This window comes from Triturus cristatus, chromosome 11, assembly GCF_964204655.1.
Source record: "Triturus cristatus chromosome 11, aTriCri1.1, whole genome shotgun sequence".
In the NCBI taxonomy this organism is placed as follows: Eukaryota; Metazoa; Chordata; class Amphibia; order Caudata; family Salamandridae; genus Triturus; species Triturus cristatus.
In genome coordinates, this window is record NC_140594.1 from 855,848,850 (window position 1) to 855,872,832 (window position 23,983).

General features: G+C 43.4%; 1 protein-coding gene across 2 annotated transcripts in view; it reads right to left on the reverse strand.

Moving 5' to 3' along the window:
• The window catches only part of PROC (protein C, inactivator of coagulation factors Va and VIIIa), a 106,344-nt gene extending 94,206 nt beyond the window's left edge, over positions 1 to 12,138 (reverse strand). Inside the window, exon 1 of one of the 2 annotated variants that reach the window (XM_085634671.1) lies at positions 11,867 to 12,138. The gene's annotated coding sequence lies outside the window, so the exon portion shown is untranslated. Of the gene's footprint in view, positions 1 to 11,862 lie in introns of both variants that reach the window. The other variant, XM_085634672.1, reaches the window with a different exon arrangement.
• Between the last annotated feature and the right edge of the window lie 11,845 nt (positions 12,139 to 23,983).

Genomic DNA, 23,983 nt, shown 5'->3' on the forward strand with positions numbered 1-23,983 from the left:
CACTCTTCGTTCTGACGGAGAAATATTTCCATTAGGAAGGTGAGTGTCGATTGTGGTCATCCCAGTGATCAAATAAATCCATTTTTTTAACACAAATTTGCAAAATATTTCTTATAATTTCACATCCCTGCTTCAAATATTGCTGATGGCGATGGGGTATCCATTGAAATATGCTTTTCATAGCAGTACAATTTCTGGCACACTAGTGGTCATGTTCATACCATAGGGATGTGGATTTTGACAGCTCACAGCATGTACATACCTGACAAGCTCATTCTGACTGTCTTTCAGAGCAGAGCCATGCTTTCATTTCGATGGGGCTTCACAAACGGGGGCAATTTGTTTTTGGGCACGACAGTGTTGCTCTCCATACCACTGCCATGTGGTTTCTGGCACAGGAGTGGCCCTTTAAATAGGGAATTCTTTTTTTATAATGTGGCAATTTAGACAATGGCCTCAGAGCAGAGTCTATAGCCGAAAGGATACCTGTAACATAGGGGTCATGAGCCTGTATAACATGCAACCAGCACCAGTCCTAGCACCCTTTACAACAGCCTCCTACCCTGATTATCTACCAGACACAATGGTGCCGATTCCGATCCTGGAAAAACCGGGTACGAACCGTCGGTCGGAGCGTTTTCTCCGTCCGACTCGTACCCGGGAAAAAAACATTACAAACATGCAAGTACGAATCGCACGGAAACACCATTTCCGTACGAATCGTAAAAAACACCGATCGACAAAAATATACATACAAATGTGATCCGGGAAAGCGCCGACGTGACGTCGGGACGCTTTCAGGCAGCGATTCACGAACCAGGAAGTACGATTCGAACCGACAGCAGTCCGGACGGCAATATTTTTACGGCACCCAAAAAGTGCCGGAAAAGCGAAGTACGCTGCGAAACGACCAGATTAGGGGGCCCGGTACGCGCCGTACCCCCCCCCCCAGCCCCCGTGAGTACGCGCCGAACCCCCCCCCGCCCCCGTGAGTACGCGCCGAACCCCCACCCGTGTATGTACACCCGTGTACGTACGAGTCGTACCCCCACCCGTGTATGTACACCCATGTACGTACAAGTCGTATCCCCACCCGTGTATGTACACCCGTGTACGTGCGGACCGTACCCCCACCCGTGTATGTGCACCCGTGTACATACGAGTCGTACCCCCACCCGTGTATGTACACCCGTGTACATACGAGTCGTACCCCCCACCCGTGTATGTACGGTGCGTACCCCCAGCGCGTAGCCCATTCACTTGTGGCTGTAACCAAGGAATGTGTACTAGTAGTCTGTACTCATGAGTTCCTGTTTTTCTCTTTAGAAATTAGTCAAAAGTGTCTATGTTACCACAGCACTGTTAGCAGTGAGTTCCTTGGGGTCCCACAGGCCAAGTTCCGGTCTTACACGCTCCAGCAGTATGGAAGTGTTCAGCGGTACAGTGAGTGCCCTCTGCGTGGGTGCTCTGACTCCAGATACTGTTCAGGGAAGACAGGCTGCACGCAGGACATGTAGCAGCACCCAGGAGGTGGAGGCTCTCTTCCGGAGCAGCGCTGCCAGCTTGCCCACTAATTGGAGCTGTTCCCGCTTGACCAACACAAGGTAAGTCAGTCTTCCCCTAACAGGGGCGGGAATTGTCCGACTCCAGACTGGAGCTCCGGCAAGGGTGTAATGTCTTTGGCGTTGTCCTGAAATCCTTGGGGAACCAGCCTGGTGTAGTTGCCAGACTGGACCTGCCAGTCTTATCGTCCAGGCCATGACCCGAACACTTGTCACAGGAGTATAGAAAGTCCTTACTGGGATACAGGATTCCTGCATTATGCACAATCGGGCGCGATTGCCCTCATCTACAGTGGCTCCCTCCAGGCATACGGGGGTCGCTTCTTGGTGGATACAAGTCTCACCCTCCTGGCCTAACTAAGTAAAACGGTGGCCCCCTCTGGCATACGGGGCCACTGCAGCCCGGCAGTGCAGGCCTGGCTCTTCCCGCATGGCACTTTTCACATGGCTCAGATCACGGCAACCCTCGCCTGGCATACACGGGTTCCCAAACCGTTCCTGCACACAAGCAATGACCCAATCAGTGCACAGCCGTTCTCCTCACACCTCGCTGAGCAAGTCCTCTCCTTAGGGTTCCCCACTGGACCACATTCCCTTCAGCACTCTCCTCTTCCTCATAGGGCACACTGGTTCTGGTGCTTCAGGCTCCAGGGCAGATTATCTTGGTTTTTCCCTGGGTGATGTCCCGTCACCATGCAGGAAGACTAGCAGGCCTTACCCCCCAGTCCTGATCACAGGTAGAAGTCTTACAGAGCTTTCTCTTCTCACACAGACAGTCTGGCTATTTGGCAGGTAACAAAGTTTAAGGTCTCACCTCTCCTTATAGTCCATTTGGAGGCACTAAAATGTAATTTAGAGTCTGAGTCTTTGAAGGTTTTTATTGGGGTGCTGCCTCTTTTGAAGTAGACACTTCTCTTTTTCTTCTTGCCTTATGAAAGCTGTCGGTCACAGCAGGCAAGACTCCGACACTGATTTTCCCACAACACAATTCATGGAAGTAACCAGAATTCACACCTGGATGTCAGCCACAGTGATATGTGCATGAAAAGGTTAATCCCAGACTCCCAGCTCTACTCTTTATGATTCCCTTATCAGCCCCATCTCCATTCCTCAGCCGTGTCCAGGCCCCAGTGATCTATTACTGAAGCAACCGTTTGAAGTGTAAAGAAAGTCTTTACCTCCAGTGTGTGTCCCATCCAGCTCACAGGAATAAAGCAATACACAAATCTGCTTGGGGTGGGATTCCTCTACTGCTCATGTCTTCACCAGGCAGGCCCAGGCTTCTCAAAATAGAACCCAGTGTCCTCTATATAATGTACCACTGCAGGCACACTTACTCAGTGTACATTCATAGCACATTTACTGTCCAGCCCTATTACCTCCAGGCATTGTATCATTACAAGTACCGTGCATTCAGCACACACATTCAGGCTGCACACACTGTTCAGCACTGGATCTTTTCCATACTGTACTAGGGTGTGTTATCTGCAAACACACACTGCCAGCACACACACACTCACCATGCGTGCGCTGCACAACATTTCACCTTTCATGTATTGTACTTCATGCAATCACACATACACTCAACACATGCCTTCACTGCACACGCTCTGCACAGCGCTTCATCACTCATGAAATGTATTCCCACTAGGCATACATACACTCAGTACATGCACTTACCACACAAGCACTGCACAGTACTGCACCCTTTTCAGGGACACACACATCAAATGCAGAATCACCACTCCTGCGCTGTACAGCACTCCACATCTACCTGAGGTAGGCCAAAGGTCAATTAAACACACAGAAGCGGAACTTAAAAAGGTTAGTGAGCCTGTAGGCCTCACTCCAGTGACACAGGATGAAAAAGTCCTGTTTACTACTACTGATGACTAAACAGTATGCTGCCACCACAGCACTTGTGCTTCTTAACTCTTGGTGAAGGCGGTAGCCTCCCACCACTATGAAGGTAGCACATGGATGCCCCTCCCGGGGCCAACAAGACCGCAATCTGTGAGACAGTCCTATGTCATGGTGCACATGCATGAGCTGTGTTTGCCTATGACAAAAAAAATCAGCATTAGGGACCAGCCAACAGTACAGTTGGGCACTCAGGGCAGGGGTACACTTCTCTTACCATGCAGAGGACTTTTCTGTCCCAACAATTATTAATAATAAAAAAAAACCTGTATATATAATAACAACAAAACAAAAATATATATATACATATACATATATTAATATCAGTTCCTGGTCTTCCAATGCTCCCGCACTCACTAGAGGGTGCAAGGTGGTACGCAAGGGCAGTCTCGCGGTCAATTTTCACCCTCCAAAAAGAATCACCAGCACTCAAGTGGGTGTAATCCTCCTTCGGATTTAAGGGCACAAAACAAACAAGCGCGTTTCAGCAGTGCGCCTTCCTCAGTGTTGGCAGCCGCCGCATTTGCGCCTCTTTTTATTCGAAAAGAGTCATCACTTTTAATTGTAGGTCAGGCAGATTAAGGTCCCGCCATATTGGAGTGGTAAATAACATTACACAGGCAGAATTACCTCTTGACTGCATTCGCAACATGGGAAATTTACAATCTTCACTACCACAAATATCTTATTCTTTCATAGCGGAAGTAATATACATTTTTTACACATCAATGTGACATTTTAAGATTCCAATTAGCTAGAACGGATTTGCAGGCTGCATTTAGTAATGTATCTACTAGCAGCCTATCATTGGGTGATCTGATTTGTGGGTCGAGAAATCCATGAACAAGTGTAGTGAAGGCAAACTTTAGCCGGATTCCCAGCAGGGACTGGATGAAGTTAAATACTTGTCTCCAAAATAGGGAGATAGTGTCAAATAGAAGGTCACTGATCGATTTGTTACAGTTCTAACATGTCGACTCTCCATCAATGATAATTTATACAGGCAAAAGGGGGCCCAAATAGTCCTTTGGAAAAGCCAGTATTTTATTTGGGATTGCGCTGGTTTCATTTTATATGAGAATACCGATATCCATTTAAGACGCTAGTCGTCCTGTGTGATGTTCTCATTTGTGTTCCATTCACAAGCTTGATTCCTGACAAGGCTGACTCAGCTTTTTATTCTTACAAGATTGGTAAATTCAGCAATATTAAATTCGGTCATAGAAAAACCTGTTATTAACTGCACTTAGAAATATTAAATGAGTGGTACAAATAATTATATAGAGAACTAGATATTATTACCAGTGATGGCCTCTGATAGACTTCCATGTTCTTGATCAAGATTTTCTATCCTTCTCTTTAGCCTCCAGATTTATAATTCTCTCCCTGGTCTCTAGCAACCCCTCAATCCTCCTGTCTCCACAAGTTAATTTCTCCCCTCTCTTTCCATGAATGTTCTCTACCTGGCCCAACCTCTCAGTTTTACACACAGTTGTAGCCAGTGCCACTTCATAATCCAACATACCACTTTGCTAGATGAGAATAATATGCTCACAAACAAAATGATCATTTTATCAGAGGGCTCTACAAATAATTAAACTTGTTACCCCACCACCTAGAAATCAGCCCTAAAACAGTATGGGCCGCTTCACATAAATTGAGCACTGGAAGCACTAAATTAAGTCACAGTGGCCTATTTACAAATGTAAACAAATATGTGAGTAAATCTACATGTATACATTTACACTTACACTTTGTAGAAAATTTTCTACTTTTGGATATCCACCATTTATCAGTGTAAATCTACACCTAAGGGTACACTTACATGGCTCCAAACCCTGAATTCGTTGCATATCTTAATTTATGAATATAGCGTTACTACTACTAACTTTTCACACACAGGCGGAGGTCTCCACCACCTGGCAGAGATTTCCCCATCGCTAAAGCATAGGTATAAGTAAAAAAGTTTATTAATTTAAAAAAAAAGTTAAAATATTGTTATGATAAATCTTATCTTAAATTAATCTTATATATTTTAAGTGTAGAACAAAATATTAAGCAATTTTACAGCACTAGAAACATAATTTAGCATTATATATTTAATAAAACTATATTAAATTATTAAATTAATAAACAATTTCTAATGATTTATTTAAAAAGAAATACCCACCTAAATTAATTTTTTTCATTTATTATGTATTAAATGTTATCAAAAGGTATATATAGAATGAATTTCAATTATTATAATCATTTAAAAAAGAAAGTTACATTTATTTTTAAATTAAAATGCTATTATATATATTGCAACATATAATATTTCTTTATTATTTACATATATTTTTTATGTTAAATAAAATGTATGTGCACCTTTAAAAAAGGTCTAAAAAAAGTAGTCTATTTAAACATTATTTCCTGTGTGGTTCAACTTTAAGTCCCTGCCTCCATTATTTTGCAGAATCATTCATTAGCCATGTGTGGTGCTGGACTTACTTCAAACCGGAGCTGAAGTACATGTGCGACTGTTTTGGTTCCTTCTTGGCTGTATTAATTATAGAAGTGCAGTTTGTGAACAGCAATGGGCTTACCCTTTTGTGAGTAAGCCTTCTGGACTAAACCTTTACTTACTCCTCCCTGAACCCCTCCCATTTTGTAGTATTCCCCATTTTACAGCCCCTCCCTGTGTCTCTCCCACACCTGTGTGTGCGGAGATCTCTACTGTTGGGGTAAAGATCTCCACACAGAAATGATGGGAGAGGTGTGCGCAGGTTAGTGAAAAACAGTTTGCAATATGCAAATTGTACTATAATAGTAATACTAAATGTACTACAAAATGCAGTTTGTAAATAGGCCTCCCAATATTTCCCCCTATTTTGGGCTGGCTGTTGTCTCAAATAGTTGAAGAGCTGGACCAGTGTTATTTTAACACCATAAACAGTCGTAAATGGTTGTTTCTTACAGGAACTTTAGCAGCACATGATGCTTTTGGCTTGATATTACACTTGGTTGAGATATCTAAAATAAACTACAAAATATAGCACAATAACATAAACAAAGAAACATGGCAACACAATTAAAACATAACAGGGCACAACACAACAAAACAGTCAAAACACAATGCAGCACCATAACCAGAGCGCAACAATATGACAATTCAAAAATGCAGTGCAAAAACACAAAAGCACAAAAACAGGCAACATCACCACTAAAATAAAATATCACACAGCAAATATGCACAAACATTTTTACCACACACTGCCATCTTGATTTGATTTTGATTTGATTTGGATCACTTATATCGCGCACGAATCATCCCCAAGGGGATCTCTCGGCGCTCGCAACAAAACAAGATCTGCGGTCAGAGAGAAGGAAAGAACAGTTAGAAGAGCCAAGTTTTAAGCAACTTTTTGAAAGGGGTCAACTTTGAACATTGGCGAATGTGTTCAGGGAGGCTATTCCATAACTTAGGGGCTAGATAGGAAAAAGCACGACCCCCTATCCTTACTTTCCTGATTTTATTTTCGCACAGGGTTTTGCGATTGCAGGATCTGATCTGTCTTGAGGGCTGATACCATTTAAGTTTGTCCCTGAGGTAAACCGGTCCCAGACGATGTAAGGATCTGAAAACCAGGCACAACAATTTAAAGGTTGCCCTTTTTCTAACTGGCAACCAGTGAAGTTGGCGCAAAAGCGGCAGAGAGGGAGTTCTCGCAGGCTTATCAAGGGCAAGTCGGGCTGCTGTATTTTGCACCACCTGTAATCGAGAAAAGAGATCTTCCCGGATACCAACCAATAAGGAATTTCCATAGTCCAGGCGACTCATTAACAGGGCCTGGATAAGCGTTTTTCTGGCACTCAGCGGGATCCAAGGGAAAATCTTCCTTAGCATCCGCATAGTACCAAAACATGAGGAAGCCAAGGTTTTGACCTGGGTCTCCATTGAGAGCTGGTTGTCTAGAAAGATTCCCAGGTTTCTAGCGCAACTTCTAGGAATGGGAGCTGAGCCCAGTTTTGATGGCCACCAGTCAGGGGTCCAGAAATCCGCAGCTTTGCCGAACAGGAGAATCTCCGTCTTAGATGAGTTGAGTTGTAAATAATGACTTCTCATCCATTCGGCAATATCAATCATGCAGGCTGCAAAATTAACTTTCGTGGCTGCGGGATACTTTCCGAAGTTGATAATCAGCTGCGTGTCATCAGCGTAGGAGATGGCCTCAAAGCCACAGTTTCTAATGATAGACGCTAGGGGGGCCACATATAGATTGAATAATGTGGGGCTCAAAATAGAGCCCTGTGGAACCCCCTTATCTACCCCTACTGAAGATGATACGTAGGACCCCAGTTGGATGGATTGAGATCTATCGGATAAGTAGTTCTGAAACCACCTAAGAGCTAGGCCGCCGACCCCCACCTCCCGCAATCTACTTAACAGTATAGAGTGGGAGATGGTGTCAAAAGCTGCCGACAGATCTAATAACACCAGCATAACCGGAGAATCCTGATCGAGCAACAGCCTGATGGAGTCAGTGACTTCAAGTAGAGCAGCCTCTGTGCTATGCGATGTTCGGAACCCTGACTGTGTAGAATCCAAAAACTTATTTTCTTCTAGATAATTGGAAAAGTGACCATTTATGATGGATTCCATAACTTTAGACCAAGCAGGAAGAAGGGAGATGGGTCTGTAGTTAAGAACTTCCATAGGGTCCGCTGATACCTTCTTAAGTAGTGGCTTAACACGAGATACCTTCCATTTTTTCGGGAAGGTGGCTGTCGCTAGCGACAGATTACAGATGGTAGCCAAGGAATCTGCAAGGATAGAAGACAACTCCTTCATAGTCCTAGGTGGCATCGGATCCAGAGGGGATCCCGACTTGATTTTAGCCAACAGAACCTCAACCTGGGCAGCTGTAATGATAGGAAAAGCATCTAAACCAGGTGGGCATGGTACTGATCTAGGGACCATACTGTTATTTAATTTGTCATTCTCCTCAAAGGTATGATAAATCATGGAGATTTTGTCGGTGAAATGTGTCGCTAGTGCATTGCAGAAATCCTGCGTGGCTGGAGGGAGCACCTCATTATTCCGAGGGCATGTGAATTCTCTCAGAATCTTGAAGAGCTCCTGCTAGGAGTCCTTAGCCTCCAATATCCGCGTACTCAGATGGGTTCTCCTAGCCAATTTACAGTTGTTTAGATAGATTCTATGAGCTGCCCGATACCTATCTCTATCTGCCACTGCTTTAGTTTTCCTCCATCTTCTTTCCAAAACTCTAATGCCGGATTTCTCCTTTTTTAAGGCTTCAGTGAACCAAAATGCCGGAGCTATTCTTTGCGCTATTTGCCTTGACCTTAATGGAGCAATCACATCGAGTGCCTCTATAATGGCGGCCTCGACTCTCTCTAAAGTTGCATCGCAGTCAGTCTCCCCAGAGAAAGGAGGAGAGTAATTACGGCTGAAAGAGGCGGCCGTCACTCTTCTCCATGCTCTACGGGGTTCACTGCGATGCTTAGCTCGTTTGGGGCACCCCAATGTATTCCAAGAAAAACAAAGTGCCAAATGGTCTGTCCAGTCCACCTCCATCGGAGTCTCTACTTTCAAATCCAACATATTAGAAAAAATGGTATCCAAAGTATGGCCGGCCCGATGAGTCGAGACGGTCACTCTAGAGGTAAGCTCTAAAGATTCCATATTTGCGTGCAAGCTTGCTGAATCCCTATTTGAGAGGACCTCCAAATGATAATTAAAGTCCCCCACCAATAGGAATCTGGTTGACCGCAGTATGAAAGGGGCCAATCTTTCAGAGAGATCAGTACAGAAGCTGTTCTTTTCGCTATTTGGAGGATGGTATACTAAGGCTCCTGTCAGCTCAATAGTGTGAGCTTGTTGTATTCGAAAGATCAGTAACTCAAGGGAAGGTGAGGAAACCCTATCCAAAATGGTTATATGATAAGGACAGCGAATTGCAATAGCCAGACCTCCACCCCTTTTTCCAACTCTGTCCAGACGTGTGACAGAGTATTCATCTGGGAAAGCCGTTTTTAAAGTGGAAGTATTTTCGTCATTGAGCCAGGTCTCTGTGAATAAACACAAATCCGGCTTGACGCTATCTAACAGGTCCCATATTTCCATAGCATGTTTTGATAATGAACGTACATTTAGGTAGAGGGCTTGAAAGGCAGAGAATTCCCCCACCGGCTGCTTCTCCTCCGCCTCCCCCACAGAGGGTGTCACCCGCCGGTCTGGCCGATCTATTTGAGGCGTACTGACATCTGGGGGAACAACGGTTAGGAGCCGGCTATAGCTCATTTGGTCATTCTTCTGAGTGAGCATGGCTGTACCATTTATATGTTTATCCCCCCGCCAATTTGGAACACTGTTTGCCAGACGCAGCAGTTTCTCTCGCGAATAGACTAACCTCTGGACGGAGAAACCCTGAGCATCAGTGACCTCCATATTTTCGGCAGCCGGCAGCGTATGAGGCGCGGACGAGCGCAGACGAGCTTGCCTTGGGCGCGCCTTCGGCACGCCCGCTGCGCGGCCGCTTCCGCTCTCAGCTTTAAAGCCCCAGGAAGCTGCACCGCTAACCGCAATGATGGCGGTCTATCCTTTGCCTAAACGGCGGAAGAGGGTTCCCCGTAAATACAACAATGCGGCCAAAAGGAATGACCCAAAGTAAGCGCCGGATTGATTGTTGTATTATTGCAGACGTTATCAAGAAATAAAGCGCCGGTTTTTGCAATTTACCCCTTGCCTCAAATTCCCACAGTCAATTATGCATTCAATTTATTTGAGTCCTATAAAATAAACACATCGAACAAAGGAGGGCATAGTGAAAGAAATAAGCAATTTTAAAAACAAGGTTCGGCATAAAACAGTGGCAGAGTGCCTTTCTCTGACACACTGATCGGAGTGTTAGCCATCTTTAAAATCCTGTTTTCATAATACAGTGGTAAAAGGTGTTTCACCAATCACACTCTTAACTTTAACACCCAGGATATGAAATGGCGCTAGTCAAAAACACTCCTTTATCTGCCACTTGGAAAGCTAACGAATCCACCCCCTTCACTCAGCGTAAAACTTGAAATTAGGATACACAACAATACCTTCCTTCAGAGACAAAACCATATAAACTGCTTAGATACGGCTAATTAACATTAAGACACTATTTATCCTGATATCCAATTTTATGTGCGTGTGTTTTACTCTGTAGTTATTTCTGAAGCAGTTTGCATCAAACATTGAAATCTGTATTTTGTTTTAGATTCTGAATATCTGAATTCTGAATGTGAATTTTAGTCTTTAAACTGGCATTTTTCGTTATTAGCCTTGCAAATTTGGCATTCATTGTGGTTTGTGAAAAAACAACGATTTCTAAAAAGCAAAACTCTGCAACAAAAAAAAAAAAGAAAAAAGAAAAAAAAACACGTACTAAAGATTTTTCATCTCCAAAACTCACATATTTTTGGAGGAGGTGGGGCGCAGCGGCCAGGGGACTGACGCTGGACGCTGGGGATCACGGTTCGATCCCCGGTACCGGTGGCAGGTCAGCCCAGCACCAAGTAACTGGGCAATAGCTCGCTTAATCAACCCGACGGCCCCCAATGCCGGGATGCCTACGGGTAGCTGTGCGCTTTACAAATACTGCATTTACATATTAGCCGTAAATGTGGCTTTTTCAATTGTACGTTCACCGTGGGACGTGAAATAAAGTTCTACCAAAGTGATTTTGGGCAAGAAAAAAGAGAAAAATAAAACGTCTAAACATGAACTTTAACATACAAAACTAGCATTTTTAGTCTTAGCGAAGAAATTGCCTGTGCGATATGAAACAGAACAAATGCCATTTTTATTTTTTATTTTGGTGTACATTGACACTATAAATTCTGTTGGCAAATAAGAAATATAAACGGACATGCAAGTACTAGGTTATTTAATATGGTAAATAAATACATCTGTATATTATTCTCCGATCTCTCTTTCCTACTTCCTAGTTTTCTCTCCTTTCTCCTTTAAACCAAGGGGCAGAACTGGGCATGTTCAGCAATCCACACAGAAGCAGTGTGAGGCTCTGCAAATGTTACCTCTAAAACTCTCGGCTTGTCCTAGCCCAACAAGGCAGTTTGTCTTGAACAACATTTGGACCAGGGCAGTAGGAAAGGGATCTGTAGAGATCTGACTTCATGTGCCTGCGTTCTGGGCCTGCTAGCCCCTAGGCCTGAAACCCAAGCAGCCTGCCAAATTTGAACTAAGCATCGCATAGGCGCACATCCTACCACTAAGTAGGCGCACTAGCCAGTCTGCCTGTCCATGCCCCTTACCTATAAGCCATTCATGAGCTTACTTTTTGAAACACAAATTAATAAAACATAGATTTTGACTCACTTACTGTTCCTGCAGTTGTAGGACAGCTCCAAAGGCTTCTGTCCGCCGGCTCCAGTGGGCTCCTGGTTAATCCATAACCTCAAATATTTACCCAGACCGAGCACACTTTCACTCCATGCAAACAAACCTCCGCATAGGAACCAAAGTCAAACTTTGCAATCCCAGAGGGGCAGAAAAAAACAACTTTGTCCTCCTCTCTGTGCTGGTCACTGGGTCTAAACCTCCCGTTTGATGCTGTTCTCCGACGAAAGAGAAACATTTGGAGGAGGATCTGGGGAAAAAAAGAACTTTTCTGATTTTCTTCCCACACCTCCCTAGATGAAGAACTTGAAAAGAAGGCATTTGAGAGAAAATGAAGTACAGGTTGCAGCGTTCAATAAAGACAGATCTCAGAACTCCTAAACGTTTCTCACCAATTGGTGAACACCGCTCACAGGATCCTTTGTGCTGGTGCAATTCGATTAACTAAATAGTTTCTCGGCAACGTCTGAAGTTCATGATTTACAGTGTGTAAATTGTGCAACAGCTGTAAATTGTTCAATACATATTGTACAGTGATTAAAGCAATGCACAGCAGAGATTCATCATTTCTGAACATGATTGAGGGTGTGTAATATATGAAATATTTATTTATGTAGCAGTCAAAGAGCCATCATTTCAAGTTGTTGCCGTTAAAAGGATATAGAACAGAACTTTATGACGAAGCCTGGACAAACAAACAAGTTAGCAACCACGGTCTGTGCAGGTAACAGCGGTGGGGCCGTGTGGAGGGGGATTTCAAGGGACGATGCAGAGGGAAAATTAAATAAATAATTAATTTTCCCTTGGCATCGTCCCTCAAAATTCCCCCCACGCGGCCCCACCACCCCACCGCTGTTACCTGCACGACAGCGACTGCAAGTTAGTTGCCTTTGGTAACGCTCTTTCTGGTAGAGACTTTATCTAGCTGCAGATTCCAAAATTTTTGAACAGTCAAACGCAATAGAAACGAAAGGTACCCTTTAACAGTACCCATAGCATAGCCTTGCCAGGTGTAGGACAAAACAAACAACAGAACGTCACATAACTTGGGCTGGAGGGAGTCAATCTTGGTGCACCAACTCACAAACTTGTCCCAACAGCTTTTGTCGAAGGATGCCTGCCTGCCAAGATGATATCAACCGGAAGAAGGTTAAAGGTGTTTTTCTGCCATAGTTCAATCTCTAAGCATGAGGTTGGAAATTGCAAAGGCTCAGGTGCAGAACCCTGCCCTGCTGCTGCGACAGCAGAGCTCCCCAGAGGGGCAGCCTGATCGGAGGTCAGACGCTCAAGCCCAGGAGTTATGGATATCCTACTCTCTGTGCCCAATCCAGAGCCATTAGGATGAATTGGGCTCGGTTCATCCTGATCTTTTTGAGAACACATGGCATGAGTGGGTTGACAGAAAGGCACACAGAAGTCCCAAGTTTCACTTGAGGCAGCACATGTCTCCAAGCGAGTGATGCTATGGAAACTTCAATGTGCAGAAGCACTGACTTTGCACGTTCTCAGCAGAAGCGAATAGATCGAACCAAGACAAGGTTCTCCCCATTCACGGAAGATACCTTGCGCCACTTCCGGGTGTAATTGTCACTCGTGATTTGCTGGTTGTTGATGGCTGAGTTTGTCTGCCTGGCATTCAAAGAGCCTGCCAAGTGATTCACCACCAGGAAAATTCCTTTGTGGTCCCCTGAGCCAGTCTCACCTTGACGACTGGAAGGAACGAAGGAAGGCGTTCAATGCCAAGCGGTTGGCCCTCAGCTCCAGAACATTGATATGGAGCAAGGATTCCGCTGTAGACCAGAGACCTTTGATCTCTACCTCTCCCAGATTGCCACTCCAGCCCAGAAGCACTCATCAACCACCACTGTGAGCTGTGGATGGTGAAGGGAGAGGGGTCTGCCGCAGACCAAGTCACAGTCCAGTAACTACCACTGCAGATCTTTTGCAATCTTCTCCAGAATCTAACCATGGTCGGAAAGGTCCCCTCAATGTTGAGTCTGCTGAGACTTCAGATCCTTCTGCAGAGACGGCATATGCCACCTGGCGTGTTTGACCCGCAGAATGCAGGTGGCCATCAGCCCCTTGAGCCTCAGAGTCAACTTCACTGAAATCCAGCACTGAGGCTGAAAGATAAGGATCATAGCCTGAGTGTCATGGACTCTCTTTCCCGAGGGAAAGGCATGAAACCAAATGATGTCCAAAACAATTTCAATGAAGGGAGCATCTGAGAAGGAGTGAGGTATGACTATGACACTTTGGTAGTGAACCCCACAAAAGATCACAGAAAGTTCACCATAGTCTGGAGGTGGTTGATGACTGCCTGGGACAAGCCTACCTCCAATGGGCAGTCATCGATGTAGGGAAAAACTGGCACCCTCTGAAAATGTGCTGTCACCACTGCCATCACTTTTGTGAACACCCGAAGGGTGTTGGTAAGACCAAAGGGAAGCACAGTAAACTGAAAATCCTCCTGTCCCACCATGAACCGCAAGTACCACTGATGGGCTTATAGGAAGTGTATATGGAAATAGGTGTCCTGCAAGTTCAATGCTACTATACAGTCTCCAGGATCAAGGGCAGACAAGACCCTGGGCTACGGTGAGCATCTTAAATTCCTCCTTCTGGAGGAAGGAGTTGTGTGGGCACACATTTAAAATAGAACAAAGGCTTCCATCCTTCTTGGGCACCAGAAAGTTGTGAGAATAACAACCACGTCCTACTTCTGGTGCTGGTACCCTCTTGACAGCCCCTTTGGCCGAAAGGGCTTCCACTTCCTGTCACAAAATAAAGTGATGGTCCTCCGTCAGTCGCTAAGTGGATGGTGGAAATGTGCGGCAGAGAAGAGATGAAGGGCAAAGCATATCCCTCACGAACGTTCTTCAGGACCCACTTGTCTGAAGTTATGGTTTGGCAAACCAGGAAGAATTGTTGGATCCTGCCTTATACAGGCTGGCTGTGCTCCATTGCGGACACGATAAATGGGTTTTGCAGATAGGGCTGCAGGTGGAATGGGCAGTTGACCAAGCGACCCTTTCATACTGACCACAACCACAAAATTGCTGGCTTCCTTGCTGAGGCTGGGCTGGTTGGCGATATAGAACAGCTCTGCCAAAGCTGTGAAAGGAGCTGTATGGTTGGTGCGGCTTGTGATGCGGGCGGATAAGCCCAGATAGTGCACCGTGGCCCTGCTCTCTTTGAATCACTCTAAAGCAGAATCAGCTTTGTCCCCAAACAGGCAAATCCTGCCAAAGGGCACGTCAATAAGGGAGGACTGGACATCACCTGAAAATCTGGCTGATTGCAGCCACGCATGGCAGCAAATGGCAACATTAGTGTCAATGCTTCATCTGATTAAATCAGTGGTGTCCAAGCCACAACAAATTGTGAAATTGCCCACCTCACAACTGTCTTGAATAGCCTGGGTAAGGACAGGTCAGAGATCTTCATGGATACCTGGAAGGACTTGAGCCACCGAGTCCCAAAGGGTGTGGGAGTAGCATCCCAGGAAAGAGCTGGCATTGACTGAGCGGAGAGCCAGACTGGTGGAAGAGAAAACTCACTTCCCAAACGTCTTTACCCGTTTCAACTCCCTATCAGAGGTAGTAGGCGGAAAAGTGGAGATGTTAGATCTGCTTGTGAATGCCTTAACAACTAAATGTTTGGGAAAAGGGTGCTGAGATAGGAACGCAGGGTCACCCTGTGCAGGGCGATGGTGTTTCAATATTTGATATGGGGTGAGAGGACCTTATTCAGGGGCAGTTTTGAGGCTGCTGTTGTCCTCATGATAGGGCTGAGCAAATGCATCAACAGTTTCATAATCGTTGTCTGAGACTGTGTCAAAAAGGGAGTTGCAAGGTATGTGTTCTCCCTTGTGGGGGCGTCAGATCAAGTGGGTGTAGTGGTACCTCAACAGTGGTGGGGCACAGCTTTAGCCGAGGTCAGACTAGCGCCACTTAGATTCACAAAGTACTATAGGTATCGCCTCATGCAGCGTAAAAGTTTCAGGAACTGGCGTGGACCATGGCGCCGGAGGTGGGGTCAGAATCAGAGTTGGTGGCGTGGTTCTTTCCCTAAAGAGCCCATCTGACCGGTTGTAACTGGACCTGACACAGACACTGTTGGTAGCATCTGCTGGAGTGTGTCATGACCCCCAAGTGCTGTTCCCGAGGTCCTCCAGCCCTTGGTTGTGCCAAAATGTGCTCCTCCTAACATCTCCAAAAACCTGGGGCTATGAAACGTTTTGGTTTTAAAAACCTCTGGAGGACTGAGTTAACCTGCCAAGTCAGTCTGATGAAAAAACTATTTTGTTTTAAAAAACTCTGCAGGACTGAGATAAGCCTGTCAAGTCAGTATGATGAAGGTGCGTTGCCACTGGACCAAAGATTGGGGTTGCTCCCGTTCTGAACTTTTCCACAGTAGGGATGTTGTGAACACGGTCTTTGGCCTCAGCTTGTAGCCTTACCCTGCTGGAGAAATCTGAGCTCCCAAAAAAGTGACCGATTTATATTTTTGTGGGTGGAGGAGAAGTCCATCAGGGAGATGGAGCCCCAGCCCGCTAAATTTAGAAATGACCGCCAAGCCGACTGGTCATTTCTTAAGCATTCGCAAGAACCACAGTCACAGTAGTGGTTATTTGTTTAATTTGACACACGGGTCCGTCAACATGATGGAGCCCTGCATCATACTTATTTGTTTTTCATTTTTAAAAAGAAAATCCCAAAGTGTGATTTTTGACTTCCATTTCAGAGAATACTTCGGAATGTAAAACTTCCGACCGGGACAACCCTACTTTCTTTATCCACCCTGCGCTGCTCCATTGCAGTCAGCCTTAACTCGTGCCTAGATCCCAGTCAAGCACAACCTGATGACCCGATGACCGCAGTTGGTACTTTTTAGTGCTATTTTTATTTGAAACTTTAAACATTGATAATTCCGGTTCCACTTATTGGATCTTTGTCATTTTGGTCTCATTTTGCTAATTAAATTATTCTGTATTCTTATTATTTGAAGTGGGATATTTATTGTGTTGCATTTGCAACTTTTTAACTGTTTTTGTCCTTCTAAATATTTTACATATTTTTTAAGTTAAGCCTTTCTGCTCTGTGCCAGGCTATTCTCCAACCCCAACTAATAATCTACCTTCTGACATATGTTAACTAATGGTCACTCATGACTGCTGCCTAGCCTTGTTTTGGCAAATACTACTAAACCATATTATATTCTAAAGCTTTTTGGATCATTCACTTAACAATATTGTCAGAATATAAGTTAAGTATATTTGACGCTTCACCTTTGCATGAAGCCACCTTCATGGCACTGTTACAATTATTACTTGTTTTACGTATCCCCCTTTATGAATTATATACGTTGTTTGTTTAGGTATAAATACCAAGTTTAAATGCACATTTTTTCATGTTATTATTCATTGCAATAAGACAATTAAGTCTTCTTGAATATATTTCTGCTTTAAGGATAGATTGAATTCCCTTTTCCAGTGATTGGTTTTAAATAATGAACAAGGTTTCAAAGAAGCTGATCACTTCCTTTCTCATTTGTTGCTAAACAAATGCCAATCTTTCACAGAATGTTAGTAAGTGAAAGCGTGCAGGGCCTTTCTGCTTATTGTTTATTCTGAAATTGTCCAGCAATGTTCAAATACATTATGTAAACTAAGAACAGAGTGTAATAAGATAGAGAGGAACCTCGTAGCAGAGACTCGAGACAAATGCCATGCAGAGCTGTAATTATCTTCCTTTGACAAAGGCTACCCAGAGGAACATCTAACCTTCGTTGGGTGGGCTTATCTGCCTGCCTGCCGACACAGACAAGAATAGCAGAGGCTGTCGCTTTGCTGAACATTAGTTTTGTTGTTCAAAAGAGTTAGCAGGGTGTGCGTCCCTTAGAATGTTAGGGCGTTGACCCACTAATATTTTCAGTCCCCTGGCCCCTCCTATTAAACATAAATAAGTTGGAAAATTTGTAAAATCTTTTTTTTAATTTTTATAATTTGCTTGTGGCAGTCAGCTTTTAGCCGTTGGCCTGTTTGCCTGAGTCAGCAAGCCAGTGCACAATGATGCAAGCCTACGGAGGGGTGCAGCTTAATTATATTGAGAGCAGCACAGCAGACACAATGCTCAGGGTACTTGGGCCCAAAGTGCGCATGTCAGGTTGGACAGCTGCCTTCCTCCAGCCACCCCGACATGCGCACCAGAGGCCTCTCCAGCTGCTCAATTAGTGAGCCCGGGAGAAACACGAATGCAGTCCCCCAGTCTCCTAATGAGCAGTGAGGTGCCCTGCCCGAGTTAATGCTGACACTGCTCTCATGCTGTGTTGGTAACATGACAGCATGGGAGCAGTGTACAGATTGGCTAAAGAGGGAAGCGAGGCAGTAACTAAGCCTCTGGTGGAGTCTGCGCTTGAGGCAGTGTGGGGGGGCTCCTGTCCACTGAGCATGACCAATCACTGTATGGCTAAATTGTCAAGCAGTGCAGTGATTGTCAATTTCTGCCCTTGTTGCTCAGTCTCTCGCTCCCCTCTTTGTGCATGTTGCCAGTTACGGCATTGCACACAAGGGTCAGGGAGTGCCACAGTGAGCGTCATCAGTTAAGTACATCATTGGGTTTGCCAATGTACTGTCGTTCACTTGCATTCGCGGCTTTTACACTGGTGTTGTTACTGTGTTGAGTTGTTGACTAGCTGCTGTGGCTCGGGAGAAAGTCAGAAAGAGCAGCCGAGACGGACGATGGGGAATGGGTTGGGTGGGGGCCGTTCCAGTCAATCTTAAATTTATCGCCAGTGTTCAAACCTGCAGACCACGTCTTATATTGCCGCTACCTCATTTGAAGTAGTTCATTTTAGATTCTAAAAACGGTGAAATGCGCCTGTACTGTGCAACAAAGCTGATGCAGAACAGCCAAAGAAATGCTCAACATCCTGACCATCAGTCGCGTCTTAATACTTGTTCCCGCTCCCTGATCGGAGTCATCCACACCATCAAAACAATAAAGAAACAAACCTTGCAATAGCAAAGGGTGCCTCTCTCTACCTCTGAACTCTACCAGGAGAAAAAATAATCAGGCTATATCTGTGGGCCTGGTCCAATCAGGGCTGTGCAGCACTGTCTCTAAAGAGAAGAGAAGAAATAGTACTCTGGGTCACACCTGCCCTCACTTTTAATTGTCCCTGAAAAGGAAGGATCCAGATTCTGTACTTTTAAGATATTTTATTGAGCATGTAGCAAAATACATTAGAAACACATAGCAAATGCAAACATGTGAATTGTGAACTTTACCAGTTTAGGTGGTATATTTCACCTGTTTCACAATGGAAAATACTTACGTTTGAGCAAGGATGGGAATGTGAGCTCAAACCATGAGTTTTGAATAAGAGAAAAGAAAAGTAAAGAAAAAGAGTGGCGATTGGAAGGAAGTTACGAGGGAGAAGCTATAAAGAGTAAAATCAGTTATAGCCTTATGGGTATGTAAAATAAATGGCAATACATACAGCAGAAATAGTAACAAACTCTAACATATTCAGTAAAAAAGGGTTGTCAAATTGTAAAGATATGCATTAAAGTGTAAATTATTCAGTTATAAAGGAAGGTAAGAGGGGAAAAATTAATTCCCTTAGCAGTGCGTGACTAATATTTACTGAGTGGCATCCATAGCTGATGACGCTTGATGTATAATTGCATCGAGTCAATTTTATAAAAGTCCACTTTTTGATGGTAACAGACTGAATTCCACCATCACAGAAGGGTGATATTATCTGTAGATTTCCAATTATAGGTCATAACAGAAATAGCGACAGAAAGCAGGAGATCCACTGGTTTCCCAATCATTCTGTGTGGACTCCAGATTTTATGAAAACTACCCAAAAACAGTAAACCATGCGAAAGGTATGGAAACCTGGATGATAGCTCCGATGCAACTTCATATCGAAGCCCAAAAAGTGGACAGGAAAAGAAAATGTGAAAATCCATGCCCGTTTGGGTGTGGTAGCGCCAGCAAGTATCTTGATCAGTAAGTTTGAATTTAAAAAGACGAGCAGGAGTATAAAAAAGTCTAGCACAAAAAAAGTGTAATGTTTGAGTTTGTTTATGTGAGACTGGCTGTGCGGGCCCACACAAGGGTTGGCAAGACAACACCAAGATCTGATTCCCTCGGTGTCTCTGGACGTGTTTTGACCCTAGTTGGACCAGGAATTTTTAAATGTTTGTATCTGTAGGCAGCTTTAGGGTGTGTGGATGATGCAATCAGGTGAGGAGAGGAGCTGGTAATGTGAGGTATGAGGAGAGAAATGCTGCTTAAGAGTATTTTGGACCAGGGTACAGAGTTCATGATACTGAAGGTACATATGAGCTGGGAGGTAGTATGAGGATGATAGCTCAGAAAATGGAATAAGGGAATCTGAATTATATAGTGGTGGGATAAGAAGGATACTTTTCTTCATCCATGCCTTCCAACATAAAGTCCTACCCAGCCTCTTTTGTAGAATTATTATGCCAAATAGGACTGTTAAATAATTGATCACTGGGGGTGAGGTGTGACATAAAGTAAGGTTTCAGTATAGTGCAAGCATGAGATACGGCGTTAGGTGATTTTGGGGGGAGGGGGTTTGACAAAAAGAAAAAGTGTTTCTGAGATAAGGGTGAAAGCAGAGCTTGTTCCAGAGAGAACCCCAACTTCCGTGGAGCATCAGTTGTTGTAGACAGGTAGAGTTGTAGTTGCTTGATGTCAAAAGTCCAATAGTAGTTAAGAAAGTATGGAAAGTTAACTCCGACCAGGGATTTGGAAAGTTTTAATTTTCAGAGAGAGATTCGAGAGGCTTCACCCTGCCATAGAAATTTAGACAGAATCTTATCCACTAAGCCAATAAGGACTTGGGTATCTTCACAGGAAGCATCATGAGAAAGAAGTTGATAATAGGAACGAGCATCATTATGATAGTGTCTCTAGACAACCCCACAAAAAGAGATATAGCAGACCATTTCTGAGAGAAAATTAAGAATTTGTCTGATAAGACATTTGAATTAATCTTCAGAGTGTTGCTGTACCATATACTCAAGCATTTAATTTTGGAAGAATTCCAGGAGAGGCCTGCTTCAACAATAATAGATTTAGAACAGTATTTATTAAGTGGTAATACTTCTGTTTTATCTACATTACGTTTATAGCCTGATATAGCAGATTAGAGATTGAGTTTGTGGAAGAAAGAAGGAAGAAAATGATCTCGATGTGACATAAATAAAAGAATATCGTCAGCATTTTCTGTAAATTTAATGTGCGTATTATTAGTTTTGAATCCTATAAATTCATCCGAAAGTCCTTAGTAGGTGAAGAAAAGGTTCAAGAGCTAAAACGAATAATAAGAGATATAAGGGGCAGCCCTGGTAAGTTCTCTTATTAAGAGAAAAGAAGGGAGATTGAATACCATTTGTTATAACCGAGTATAACAATGATATAAGGTGTCAACATTTAGGATCGAGGCTGTGCCATTCCAAAGCCTTCGATAAGATACACCAGTTAACCCTATCAAAGGCCTTTTCTGCACCTATAGATAGTGAGGCTAAATGATCACTGATCTTATATGCTTTATTAATAATGTTTTAAAAAGTTGAGCATTATCTGCAACATTTCTATTGGGAATGAAGCCAGATTGGTGTACATCTATGGGATCAAGCTTAAAAGGGAGCAAGCGAAGATCTAAAACTTTGGCAAATATTTTACAATCAGTTTTGATTAATGAAGTGGGTTTATAGTTTTTGCAATGGGCCAGAACACGATCATTTTAAGAAATTAATCATATCATAGCTTCTGCAAAGGAGTCAGAAGTGGATTTTGAAGTTGTGAAATAATTAAGTAGCTTTAAGAGTTTGGGGAAAAGTAGTTTAGCAAAGTGGAGATAAAATTTGACTGTGAAGCTGTCTGGACCTGGTGCTTTGCCCCTAGAAAGGGACTGTAAGGCTGTATAACGTTCTGCCATTTGAAGCAGTTGTTCTACTGACGAGTGATCAGCCAGTGGCAATGTTCTAGGTTTAAGGTTGGAGAAATAAATATTGAAGGAGTCTTCTGATGGTGTGTATTCCGGAGTATACACGTCCTTATAATAAGAAGAAAAGAATGTTGCAATAGCTGCTTCCCTGAACATCTATATGCCATTGTTGTCAGTAATGGATTTTATAGAAGTCTTTACCCATCTGCATTTTAAATAATACGCTAAAAGAGAACCAACTCTATTATTACCACTGTAATGTTTGTCCTAAACTTTAAGATCTGTACCTCAAGTTTTTTTGGTTGTATACTTCTTGAATTCTACTTTAGCTGTAATCAAGGCGTCAAGATCTGGTTTGCTGGATTTATGAGTATAATAATTATGTTCGAGGGACCTAATTCATGCAAGAATAGCAGCAAAATGTTGTCGCACAGACTTCCTTTCAGTGTGACCATAACCTATGATAAATCCCCTTGAGCCTGCCTTAAAGACATCCCAAACAGAGTGAAATGGTGATTGATCATTGTCATTAAATTGGAAGTATTCCTCAATAAAAGCAGTAAAGGAGGCAGGGAAAGAGGCATCTGAAAGTAAGGAATCATTGATCCTCCAGGAGGATGTGTTAGTTCTATTAACCAGAATGTCTAAGTCAGTTAGCGCTGGCGTATGGTCCAATTTTAAGATACAACCAATCTCAAAATTAGCCACGTGTTGCAGTAAATCTTTACTAAGTAAAATATAATCAAGTCTAGATTGACAGTGGTGAGTGGGGGAGTAAAAGGAGTATTCCAAGAGGTCAGGATTGTATAGTCTCCAGGAATCTGAGAGAGAGTGTTCAGAAAGGAGGTTTTTGAAAACCTTGTGAGATGCATGGGGAACAAAACGTGAGGTGGAATGTCTGTCCAAAAAAGGGTCAGGATCTTGATTACAGTCACCTCCCGTTATTAAATTATCGGATGCGTGCTCGAATATAGTGTGTGAAGGGTTCTGCCAAAAATATGGATATGGATGGGTTGGGCTGTAGAGATTGAGGATAGTAAGAGTAGTAATATCAATTGTAAGTGTGACTAGTATCTAACAACCCTCTGTGTCTTGATGTTGTGAGTGTGTAGTGATTTTAATAGATTTATGGCAAAGAACAATGACCCCGTTTTTGTTTGTGTTAGAAGGAGAGACAAAGATTTCACCAACCCATTGTTTTTTAGTTTAGAAACCTCCAATTCATTAAGATGTGTCTCTTGTAACAGAGCTATGTGACATTTCAGTCGAGCTAAGTGAGATAAAACAAACCGACATTTGATGGGGTTTTTGAGCCCTTTGACATTCAATGTAACTGTTCTAAGTTGCATTGCAATGAGAATCCCTATTCAACTGCTGATTCATGAAAAATGCAAGGCATATCAATGTTGTAGAGGGAGAAGACAAAAACACCCAAAAAAGGAGAAAAAGAAGAGGATGAAAGAAAACAGGTGAGGGAAGATACCCTCCGAAAATTGTAGAAGCATAGATATGGCTTTCCAAGGACCGAGGTCCACGAATGCTGAAAAATTCCAGAGGGTGGAGGGACAGCAGAGCATCTGGGGGAGGCAGGCTAAGCATCTTTGGCATATAAGTAGTTTAATAATAATATTAAAACATGTAGAAGCGAGATTTGAAGAAGAAAAACAATAAATGCAAACCATGCAAACATTCATGATGAACCAGCTGACATAGGGCAACAGTGATCACATAAGTGCATGAGGCATTAGAAATTTAGAAAGGACAACTGAACTTACCTGTGAGAACAATGAGGAAGACGATTGAGGTGGTATGGAAGGAACATAAGGCGGGGGTTATTACACGAGGAATATACAAAAGTATCCATCTAGAAAAAGGAGAAAAGAGGGGATACAGTAAATATATAATTGAATAAGAGCAAACGTTAAACTGAGATGGAAACAAATAGACATTAGAACCACATTATAAAAGAACAGCAAGTAACATAAGAAGACCCTAAATCCATAGCTCCAGTTTTGTGTTGATTGATGTAGATTTGTAAGTCTGCAGGTTCTTCGAAGGAGTAGGATTTATCCTTGAAAGTGATTTTAAAGAGACATGGATGAAACAG